The 11746-nt window shown below is 42.2% G+C and overlaps 1 protein-coding gene across 8 annotated transcripts in view; it reads left to right on the top strand.

Annotated features, from left to right (window-relative positions):
• The first annotated feature begins 2817 nt into the window (after positions 1 to 2817).
• SMAD1 (SMAD family member 1) overlaps positions 2818 to 11746 on the top strand; it is a 50781-nt gene continuing 41852 nt past the window's right edge. For 3 of the 8 annotated variants that reach the window (XM_054824333.1, XM_054824325.1, XM_054824332.1), the window contains exon 1: positions 2958 to 3141. The gene's annotated coding sequence lies outside the window, so the exon portion shown is untranslated. Of the gene's footprint in view, positions 3415 to 11746 lie in introns of all 8 variants that reach the window. The other 5 variants (XM_054824331.1, XM_054824328.1, XM_054824329.1 and 2 more) reach the window with 5 other exon arrangements.

Here is an 11746-nt window from a genome sequence, read left to right as displayed (position 1 = left end):
GTATTAGTAGTAGTATTTCTTAAGTATTTGTTACATAGTAGTATAAAATATGCAGCATAATGAGTATCTTTTAGCACTCTGCCTTCTGATAAGCTGTTTCTGAGACACAGATTTTAAAGGTGATTAGGCAGGTGCTTGGTGAGATGTTAAGAAGTGTCTATGAGATTAAAGTTTCCTTTGAGCATCTTATTAAAAGTTTATCTGCCTAACTGCCCCAATGCCATTAAAATTCAGGTTCACAGGCCTTATGACTGATGATTGGATTGTACACCTAATCTGATGAAAAGTCAGGCTGTTTACAGAAGGGATGGTTCTTCTCTTTCAGCCTCCTGAGCCTGTTTTCCTTCTACCAGTCTGAATGATCATGTAGTTGCAGAGCAAAAAGAGATTAAAAAAAGAGTTCTCTGTCACCTCTTGAGATAGAACAGTTATTTGGTCCAATGCAGAGGAGGAGCACTGTTGTAGGAGTAGCATCAAGGTAGACACCCAGGTGCACGTGCCCCTCTGCTCTCCTTTTTTCGGTTTCCTCCTATTATTCAGAAAAGCCAGGCAGATGCTAATGATGTTTAATTAGGGTATATTAAAAGTAGCCGATGGAGTTAGAAGTGGTGAATGTACAAGTAAGACGCTGCTGGTACTACTTACACACAGAGTAATGGGCTTGGACAGTTAGCTATGAGTTGAACATCCTAAAGTGGGTGGCAGACCTGAAGTTTTGACTTGGCTGTGTACCGGAACAGCCCGGCCAGGGAAGGCTCGTGGCAGATTTGACCATGGCACACTGTTTCTGCTCGCCCTCTGGTCTTCTCACACAAGTGATCTGTCTGAAGCCAGTTCTAACCAGCTGTCTCCAGAACAACTGTTCTGGTTATTAAACATCAGCAAAAGGCCATACTAGGCTGTTTTGTAGCCCTTTTTAGGTAAAGGAGCATATTAATGTGATCCTCCCCAAGCCTCAGTTTAAGTAGAAAATAATTTAATTCTCTCATGCCAAAGCGAACCAACCAGTCAACCCTAACGACAACAAAAGCAGTAAAAACGTGGTTCTAACAAGACACCTGACAAACTGCAGTGCTTCCCTAATTATCTTCTTGTCATATCTGTTTAGTGTGAATCATGCACTAAATAGATACTTGAGCAATGAGGATCCAGGGGATGGAGCTTGCTGCCTGCCCCAGTCCTGCCAAGTCAGCCCGCAGAGCAGAGCAGAGCTCAGGCACATGTAAGGCCTTTTCCATGTATTTCTCTTTGTGAGACTGGATCACCGAGGCTGCCAAGCTTTTGGGGCAGATGCTACTGCTGCATCCACTACTCTTGACCTGGGACACTTGGCCCTGATTTAAGCACTACCACAGTACAAAACCCGGTAGCAGTCTCATGTTTCTTCTGTGCCTTGCTTGCAAATATCTTCATTACATTGACAAAATTTAAAGACGTTTTAGTTTGTCTTTGCCAGTTCTATCTGCAGCCCAGCACTACACTGTATCTCTGCGTGATTGCATGTAAAAAGAAAAGTTTACTTGCTAACTGTAATTGTGTACGGTACAACCACAAAATACAAGTTAAAGCTGATTCCCAAAGTTCACTCATCTTGAATCATTTAAGGTTCAAAACTTAAGCAGTAAAATACTAATTTTATTCCAGGCTTCCCCCATCAATATTATGGCATCATTCTGCATAGGAGTTCCTCACTATGCTTCTGTTGTAGCACGCTACCTAACACCGTAGTACAATTTGCCTGCTTGCAATTTTTGTAGTATTTACATGACAAAGAAATGGATGAAAGTTAGAAAGAAGTGCCGATAATCTCACAGCCATAAACCAGGGTATTTTTTACTGCTGCTGTCATGCTCTTTCTGTGACCTTGGGCATGTCATTCCAGTTCTGTGTCTTCAGACTCGTAACGCACCTGGGTGGGCAAGTGGGTAAGTCCAGGACTGCTGTTCACATGGCAAAACTCTCAGGGCCTCGACTTCTCTGGGCCTCAGCTTTGCTGGGTTTTAAAATGAGGTTAATACCATACCTAGAACTTCATATACACGTGAAAACTTACTGGCATAAGCATGGAGATGTAATTATGCCAGTATAGGTGTATCGTAATATTTTGCCATGTAGAAACATCTTGCACTTGTTACTTCATATCTCCTTCCAGGAATGATGACTGGGTAAAAGCCAAAGTATTTGTTAAAGAATCACTTTCAGTTCAATCCTACTTGCACGCTATGCTCATCTGAGTATTGTAAAGATTCCTGTAAACATAGTAGGCAAGAGAGACTTAGCGTTCCTCGAGTGGGCTGCAAACTGTCAGCGAGGTCCACTTTCGAGCAGACACTTACAGATTCAAATGGAGTTCAAATTCATTTCAAGAGGGCCGCAGGGGTGAGACTTCATTACTATATATCTGATTGCACAAGAAGCCTCATGCACTTCAGTAGGTTTACTTGCATAAATTAGGAGTAACTGCAACAGTACGTATGGCCAGGATGAGGTCCACACGTACAGTACCTGGGGATAAAGAGTGGGCTGTTATTGGAAGGTATTATTATATTAGCAATTACTTTAATATTAAGAATAGACTAAGGGAGTGAATCACCTGTAAGCAAGAGTTGGGACGAAATCCAGTTCAGTCAGGGTGTTACAGAATTAACTTTAATGGCAAGTCTCGCAGTATTTGGAGCTTTCCTTAAAGCCCCAGCTGCCGGAGCACCTCGGCCGCGCTCCAGCGGGTGAAAAAGCGCCTTTACACCTCCGCCAGCCCCAAGCGGACGTGGCGGAGGCTGGGCCCTTGTGGCTAAGACACCGGGACGGAGAGGGGGGGCGGGAACGAAGCCACCCAAGCGCTGCGCTCCAGCTCCCAGGGCCGCGGGGCGGCCGCTTGCCGGCGGCGGGCGCAGCGCTCCTAGCGGGGCCCGGCGGGGGCGGTAATTTGGAGAGGATCCCTTGCCGGGCCGGTGCGTGAGTGCGCGCGTGTGTCGGTGAGCCGCGCGCTGGCAGCGGGGCGAGCGGCGGCTGGGCGGCTCCGACTGCCTGACGCCAGCCAGACCAGATCAATCCAGGCGCGGAGGCAGCGCGAGCGCGGGGCTGCCCGCCGGCGGCGCGGAGCCCCCGCCTGCCCCGGCCCCCCTCACCGCCCGGCAGCCGGTAACAACCTCGCGTCCCCTCGCCTTTCCCCGCCGGGCGGCCGTGCCTGCGCCGCCCTCCTCCTTTCCTTCTTCCCCCCCCCAGCTCCTCCGGGTGGTCTCCGGCCCCGGGGCAGGGTGCGGGCCGGGCTGGGGGTAGCGGCTCCGCCGCGCCGCGAAGGGAGCGCGGCTCTGCTCTCCTCCTTTCCTCCCCGGCATGATGGCGTCCCTCCGGCGGCCCGGGGGAGACCCGGGGCCGGTTCCCCGCCGGCCGCTCCCGGCTCGAAGTTTGTGGGTAGGTGCCGCGTCGGGCCCGGCGGGAGGGAGAGCCCTTCCGTGCCGGGAAGCCGCGTTCCTCCTCGGCGAACCCCGGGCCGGGGCTGCGCTGCAGCCGCCGCCCGTCCCCATTGTGCGCCCCGCGGGGGGACGCGGCGGAGCCCCGGCCGGCCGGGGCAAGTGCCCTCCTTTGTTTTTGTGGGGGAAAAGCCTTTCGCCTTCTACCTCGGCCCATCCGTATCCCTGCCCGTTTAATGTTGTTTCTTTTCCCCCGTTCCTTTCTTTCTGCAGCCCCCCTCTCCTCCTTTTTTTTTTTCCTTAATGACAAATCTCTGCTTAGAGGTCAAGGAAAGTTCACTTAATTTTTTTTCTTCTCCCTATTAGAAGGTTTGGATGCATGATATTTTCCCCTTAATGTAGTTGCTTCGTGTACTTGGGCTCTACAGCTAAATAATCTTATCCTGGATATCGATCTTTAAAGCTTATTAAAATTTACTGGTGTGGAAATATTCAGTCATGCATTCAGAAGGATCTGGGCCAAATCCTGACTTTTTTTTTTTTATAAACTGAAGTCAGTGGGAGTTCTGACTGAGGAAGGGTTGCTGTGCTTGCTCTTTTGTTAATAGATCTATCTCAGGAAGATATGCGGTCTGGTCTTACAGTTTGCTTTTACGGTATCTGAATAATTAGTGCTTATCTCAAAAAATAATCATTATTTTGGTGTATTTGAGGAAAAAAATGATGCTTACTGCATGTAAAACAGGTAACAGTTTTATCTGGGGGAGGAGAGGTATTGTTAAAACCAGGTGGGGAGGAGTAAAAGTAGATGCGTATTTCAGATACAAGCAAATGGAAAAGATCATTGCGTGAAACATGTCAGTGTTTAATGGATGTCAGTGTTTAAACATATGGCATCTTGAAACTAACATGCTTAGGAAAAAGCTGTATTTCAAACGCGTCATAGCTGATAGTTCAAATCTCTTTTGCGCACAGAGAAAACTTTGTTTAATTTTTTTTCCCCAAATAGTTATATGTATTTTTAAGCAGTACTCAAGACTAAAAACTGAAGCTAACCCAGCCCACAGAGACCTCTTTTCTTTGCAGGCATGTGTCTGTAGTTCTGCTAGTCTTCATGAGGCTGGCTGGCTGCACCTTGTCCTGTCAAACAATAGGAGCAAATCATGTGAGAGAAGCTGAGGTGTTAACATTGACTTAATTTTTTTTTTCCTTTACTTGTCGGTAATTACTCTGCTGAATTATGGGAGATGAGTCTGTTAGTTGCAACTGATTAATACTTGTTTTATTTTTGCATTGAACCGGATAGCAGTGCTATGAAGCTTTTTAGAGGTTCTCATTGGATTTTAGTGCACGGTTTGAGTGCTCACTTCTTTACTGTGACTGGAACAGCATCAGTATGAAAATGGAAGATATCTAGCTGGTTTTGAAGTTCTTGCTCTGGTCTTAGTAATGAAACCTTGCAATTTACTTCAGGCTGTAAGTAGGCGCTTGAGAGAAATTTCCCTCGATATGGGGGATCCAGAAGACTTCTACAGCTACCAGAGAGGATCAGTTCAAGGCAAGATCAGGTTACCCTGAGGGTAGAGGTTTGTCCTTGCTTTGGTTTTGACCCCGTCAACCATTGGGTATGTAATCAAATACATTTTTTCCTACTCTGTCCTGTTCAACTTGCCTTTTTGTGTACCCTTGAAGATGTGATGATCCAATACATTTGAGAAAAGTGACTGAATAAACAGATGGGGATCTTTCCGTGTCTGTATAAATATTAACTATCAAATCAAATGTTTGAAAGCTGATGAGTTTAGTGTTTGCTTTTCCTCTGTAGTTTGAACACTAAAGAATTGAATGTAAAGAAAAGCAATACAAAGGTTAATAAAAGTATTACTTGTATTTCTGAATACTGGCAAATTATTCAGATTAAATGATGAGTTTTGTTGCCTGTTATAAAGATTGAAATTTAAAAAATGATGGGGTTGTGACTTTTTTTAAATTGAAGCATGAATGTACTGCATATTATATATAGCTCTATGAAGCCCAAGTTGTGTGTGTAAAATAAAAGCTCATTTGAGTAGTCTTACAAGCCTAATGGAGGCATCATCTCAGCTTTATAAATAATGTAAGTTGTGTATAATGTGGAGTCCCCAGAGACTGCAGAGAAAGCATCATTACCAGCCTTTTCAACCTGCTGGAGATCTTAAATTGATTTACAGCACTGAACTGGTGCAAAATGATACATCAGGATGACACAGGGTCAACCTGTAAAAGTCTATGATGTGAGCCCGTTAGTTCAGACATCATAATTAAACCATATTATGAGGGCAGCAAAGCAAGTGTCTGTGACATGTCCCATTGTGCTTCAGATATGGGTGGTTTAAGAATCAAATAAAGGGAGCACCGTGTTTATTATTTAAGTTATGCAAAGAGTAGTTGAAATTAAATCTTGTGGCCCTGTGAAGAATAAATGCTGAACCAATTTAGGCTGACTCTTAACCTCTTTCTTGCAGTCATTAGCAACTGAAATAGATGAAGGCATGTGCAACTTGGAGGGGTGGTGGTGGGGAAGTGGTTGTGAGTGAATATTTCTGAATTTTATATATGCTTTCTCAAGCCTCAAAATCAGCTAGACTTCACCTGCAGACTGCACTATCAGATACCAAAGGGACAAATGTGCAAACAAGCTAATTGGGCTTTTTTTCCCTAGTATTTTTGTCCTGCTAAAGTTTGTAATTGCCTGTTGAAATGTTCCTGCAGATGTGAATTCTTGTATAAGACAGAGCATCTTAGTCATATCTTGAACTATATGACCAAACTTATTTTAGAGACTGTAATTTTGAATATGGGTTGGCATAGGTCACTCTGCTTTTCTTCGTGAAGGCAACTGTGGCTTCAGATTCATGTTTCTGCTCTAAGTAGCTTAGAAAGTAGCATGCCACAGATAGTAAAGCATTTATTATATACTAGACATCTTGGATCTTGCTGTTTCTGCTGATAAAATCACTATGAAGCGTTTCGGGTAAATCCCGCTAAAACTCCTTTTTCTTCTTTCTGCTAGTCAGTGTGCTGCTTGGCAATTTCAGGGTTTTGCATGTATTAGTGGTTAAACCAACTCTTCATACCTGAATTGGTGTGAACTCTGCACTGCATCTCCGGAGCTTCTCCCAGCCAGGAAAGAAACAACTCTTATTTTTAGTCACAAATGTAACTAAAAAAAATTGAGGCATACAAAAGAGGCAGAGAAAATAAATGGTCACTAGTGGTGAGAGATCCATTAGTCTCCAGGTTCACTTGCATCTCAACATGATGTACTTTAGCTAAGGTGCTTTCTGAGTGACAGATAAAAGAATTAAAGCTCGCTTTTGGGTGCAATGTCTTATAAAATGTGGACATGGAGCTCTCTTCTGCTGTGTGAATGCAGATGAATAAATGAAACTACCTTATGGAGAGCCATAAAATCTGTGAAAATGAAAATCAGATTTCACAAATTGCTTTATGGTTAATGAAGTAATTCTACTAATGTTTTTACTTTGTTTTTAATTTCTGGTTTAGGTTTTGATGACAGACTTACCCAGTTGTTCTTTCAGAGTGGGGAGAGGTCTGTTCTGCACATAAAAAACTTCACTTGCTTCCCTCTAGTAGCTGCAGACTAGTGTTCTTCCTCTGGCCTTTTCTTCTGTGTATAACGGTGTCTCAAAAAAATTGAATGCATACCAGTCTTAATAAAGAAGATATGCAGTTCCTAGAAGTTTACCTTTGAAGTTTACTGAACAGAAAATTTGAGTTTATAACATAAACACCAAATTGGCAAGCGTCTTGAAATGTCTTGAAATGCTGGTGACTTAAAGGCTCATCTCCACAAGCATCTTGCACTTCTCTAGCTATTTTGCTCGAGCTACGATGGCATAACTTTAGAACACCATAGAGGATTTTTATGTTAGAACAGTGTTTTTTGCTTGGGGTGGGAAAGAAGTTATTTTAAATTGATACTTTTTAATTGATAGAGTTGTATCCCTGCAGACTGTTGTGTAACTATTTCCATTAGAATGTCGCTTTTCTTCAAGATTCAAACTAACCAGAGAAAATGTTAGATTGGGCCTTTTGTGAAGGGCTTTGCAGAGGGTGGATTCGGGGGTGAGGAGAAGGACACTCTTGGCTGCTAATGGCTGCCACAGAGATCCCTATCCTCCTCCTCAGACAAATGTTAATTTGCATTACAGAAGCTTTTCGGGTTTGTGTGTATTTGATAGGGGGGTGTCTTTGTTTTTTAACAGGATAGAGAAGCCAAACATTTCATAAAATAAACAAGCTAATTTCAAGGAATGTAAAGCAGTTTCCAGAATGAACCCAGATCGTAAGGGATCTCTCCCTGCTTTAGTTTTATGCCTGCATGTGTTGGCTTTGGAAGTGTCTCATAGTCGAATAGGGACAAAGATCGAGCACACTACTTCTAATTAGACAGCGTGAGGTCAAGTATTCAGTGCACGTAAGGCTGAACTCTGCTGAGTTGTGTAGATGGCTCCATTTTTATTTCTTGTTACTTTGAGGAAGGAGGGAGGATGTGTTTTGGGTACTGTGGCATTGGGGTTGCTGTGGTGGAAGTGTTGCACAGCTGTGTGACCGCAGTGCTGCCCCCTGATAGCAGCACTGTCTGTGACACAGCTGCTGGGTTGAGCCATCATTAAATTACGAAGGGTTTTCTACAAGTACGAATTCCTTTACTCAGTTGTACTCTTCTTGCAGTGCTGTGGCTTAGGAGACTGTGTAAAAGCTGGGTTTAGGTCAAGAGTTGAAGCTTTTCTTTTTTCCCTTTAGACTTGCCAATGCAGGGAACCTGACCAGTACAGCTATTCTGGACACTTGCACACTTCAGGCATTCTAACCTAACTCTGTAATTGTTCTGGACTGTATGTCACTTTTATTTCAATATGGGCTATCTACTTGAGAGAGTGATATTAGAATAGATGTCACCAGTCTTTCTCATTTTGTTCTTCCCCCACCCTTTCCCTAGTGTGCACAGGCAAAGTCTGGAGTACAAGGAGGAAAACAAATTATTTTTAAACGTCTTTATATAAGCCATTATATTTAGGCACTGTTCAAAGCAGTATCATCCAAAGGCAACTATTATGTTGACTTGGCACATAAGCAAATCATTAATGTGGTTCACCAGTGATTTCTGAAGCATTATTTCATATTTCAGTGCTTATAAAGGGAACATTCTTCCCAACATGGCAGCAGATGAGACTGTCTGAGTAAGTCAGTATAGACAGTCTGAATTATAGCACTTAATGGTATTCAGAAGTATTTAACTTGCAAGTTTTTGTCATTAAAATTGTTAAAATGCCAATCCACATCAAAGTGATCTATGGACTATCAATCCAATATTGGGTAACTTGGAAATAAGATACCCATTAAAAAATTTTTGCAATACTGAAGTGATTATATACAGAATCACAAGAGTTTTCACTGTCTCCTTGCTTCCGTTCCCAGAATGGGTGTAAGAATCACGTCTGCCCTCCAGCTTTGACTGATGGACCTTCTTTCAGTACTTGGAACTATCGTTAGAGGGGAACCTGAAAACGTATCCTCTTAATACAGGTTTTATGCATGAGTAGAAGTTGGATTTCAGGATTTACAGCATTACAGAGTTTCTTCTACAGAGGTTGCAAGACTGACGCATGTGTTTAAAAACTTGTCTAGGTAGATGAAAGCAAGAAAGCATGTGGCCATACAGAGCTAACGCTTGACGCTTATGTAGCAGGTCAAACAATTTTTTATGAATTTAGAGAATCCTTTATGTTCAGATTGCTTGAGTCATGCAGTGACCATAGTTGATGATACTTTTGCTTGCTTTTCTTCCTCACTTTGTTCAATACTGGGAATCAGTATCTCATTCTTCTGTGTTAACATGAAAGACTGATTTACTGTTGATATTTTTCTTATAAATCATTTCAGACTTCTGATTTCAAGCATTTTAAGGCATTGACAATAATAGCAACATTCTGTCTGGCATAGTGTGATGAAACCAGGGCATGAGACTCTTGAAGATACCTTATTTTTAGGCTGGTATATATGTAGGGTTATGCACACCTGACAGGTATGCTGCATGTGCACATACGAATGCCTAAATTAACACTCAATGCTATTGAAAGTTAAATTGCTTGGATCAGATAAAGGTAAACTAAACCCAGATATAGCTGAGAAGAGCCAGTAAATGTATCGAGGTGTGTGTATGTAATAACTATTTATATATAAATACTTAAATGCTGCTTAAACACTTAAAAGCATAAAATAAGTTTTGGTTAAAGATGAAGTAATTAACTGGAGAATCATGTTGCAACAAATTGTGGCTTCCACTTAAATGTGTTTCTGAGGGTGATAGGAGGAGGAAACATCTGCTGTTTGGTCAGATGCTGTTAATGAGTTGCGTATTTGACTTTCTTCTACCAATATATTTCACCTTTGTATCTGTTAGCTTCGTATGAATATTGACATGGGAGGAATTATTGCAATGTCCTTGTTGTCTTGCATTTCTCTTACTAGTAAGGACTTTCATTTAACTGACATGTTGAGGGACAAAATATTGTATTTCCTGAGGCAGTGGAAAGAGGGTTCTCAAAATTTTTTCTCCAAGACAAATTTGGAAGTGTGTGTATGAGAGAGGGTGAAAGGTGGTGTGGAACTGACATCTCCTGCTGTTTCACTTGATGGTTTAATTCTCTGTGGTGTCCCTGTAAATTATAAAGCTGAAGGACAGTAAAAGTTGGTTGTTGTTTTTTAACTCTTTGTCCTTATTTTCTTTCTAGCCCTCCCAAGATGTTGCAAAACAAACTCTGCTAGTGTTCTGGTAGGACAGAAATGTTGGCAGAACACCTTTGCTTACTGTTGGCCAGTTGTCTTTTTTCCAAGGGTTTCTGAGCTGTGTAGTATGAAATAAGAAAGTTACTTTCAAGTTAGGCTACTAGTTACTGCTTAGGAATGTAGATTCTGCTCACAGGTCCTGAAAAGTTACTAAAACTGGCTCATCAATAAAACACAATTCTGTTTAATGAAAGGTCTTCCTCTTGATATCTAAATGCTCTGTTGGGAAATTTGACGTATTTTTACCACTGTTGTGGTTTCCTGACTGAAATCTGCTTTGAGGAAGGTGGTTTTGGTTTGGGTTTATTTTAACCTAGGGAGGACTTTCTCTCTTCAGGTTAGTACAAATACAAGTTGTCTGAGGATTTTTTTTTTTTCTGTTGACCTTACTCCATGTATATTAAGTCAGTCCATCTTTGCAGATGGGCTGGGAAACAAACAGTACGTGAACATGACAAGGGTTGGTTATGGTTGCTTAAGATATCTGGTGCTATAGTGATGAGCATGGTATGGGAACCTCTGTAGATCAGAATCTTTCAGTAGCCCACAAGCAGTGAAAAAAGGTGTGTAAAGGTGGCTTCTCATCAGGGCTGTATGGGAAGCAAGGTGACACTGATGAGGACGAACATCTTGCATTTTAACAGAATGGAGCCATACATGAAGCCAAACTTCAAGGGTACAAGCAGTGAAGGAGGGATGAGTGAGGCAACTCAGAAGACTTCTGGATGCTTTGAAAATATTCTAAAAGTTATGTAAAATTTGGAGGAGTTATTTCTCATAATGTTTTTCTCTGCCTTCTGCTCTTTCTGGTTTATATTTGAAATTCTTAACAGTAGTAAGGTCACAGGCCATTTTAAATAGAACTTGGTGAAGTGGTCAAAATCAGGGAAACAATGATCTGATTGAGATTTTCGTCATCATTCATAAGAGTCTAGTCTTCATAGAATTCTGGACAAATCTATCCTCTGTTGAAATGTATGATTTGTGATTAATATGACAGGATCCATTGAGTTTGACTTCTGGTAAAAATGCCGTATCACTTTAAAGAGTATTTCTCTTGTGACTTTGTCTATGCACAGCAGATAGAGCTTGGACCCTACAGCTGTCTACTAGCACTTGATGTGACTTTGTATTTGTGCTGAGGCAAGCAGAGTTCTATCCAGTTTTCCTGACCCAATTGTTCTTCTGATGTAGACCAATTTCTTGTTTCCAAATGATTAGCAGGTGGTTGTTTTGAGAGCTTCGCAGAATGACAGGATGGTTGAGATTGGAAGGAACCTCTGGAGGTCACCTGGTCCGACCTCCTGCTCAAGGGCCACCTGGGTTGCCCAGGACTGTGTCCAGATGGCTTCTTTTTTTTCCAGTTGTATGACAACAGCATTATTGTTTTGTCACAACAGCAATGCAAGTAGATTTGAAATTTACCTAGACCTTCTCATAGGCCTGACAAGATGTACATGATGGCTTCAGGGATTGTT

This window comes from Grus americana, chromosome 4, assembly GCF_028858705.1.
Source record: "Grus americana isolate bGruAme1 chromosome 4, bGruAme1.mat, whole genome shotgun sequence".
NCBI classification, from domain to species: Eukaryota; Metazoa; Chordata; class Aves; order Gruiformes; family Gruidae; genus Grus; species Grus americana.
Note: the sequence above shows the minus strand (reverse complement) of the source record. Positions and strands in the feature narration are given on the sequence as shown.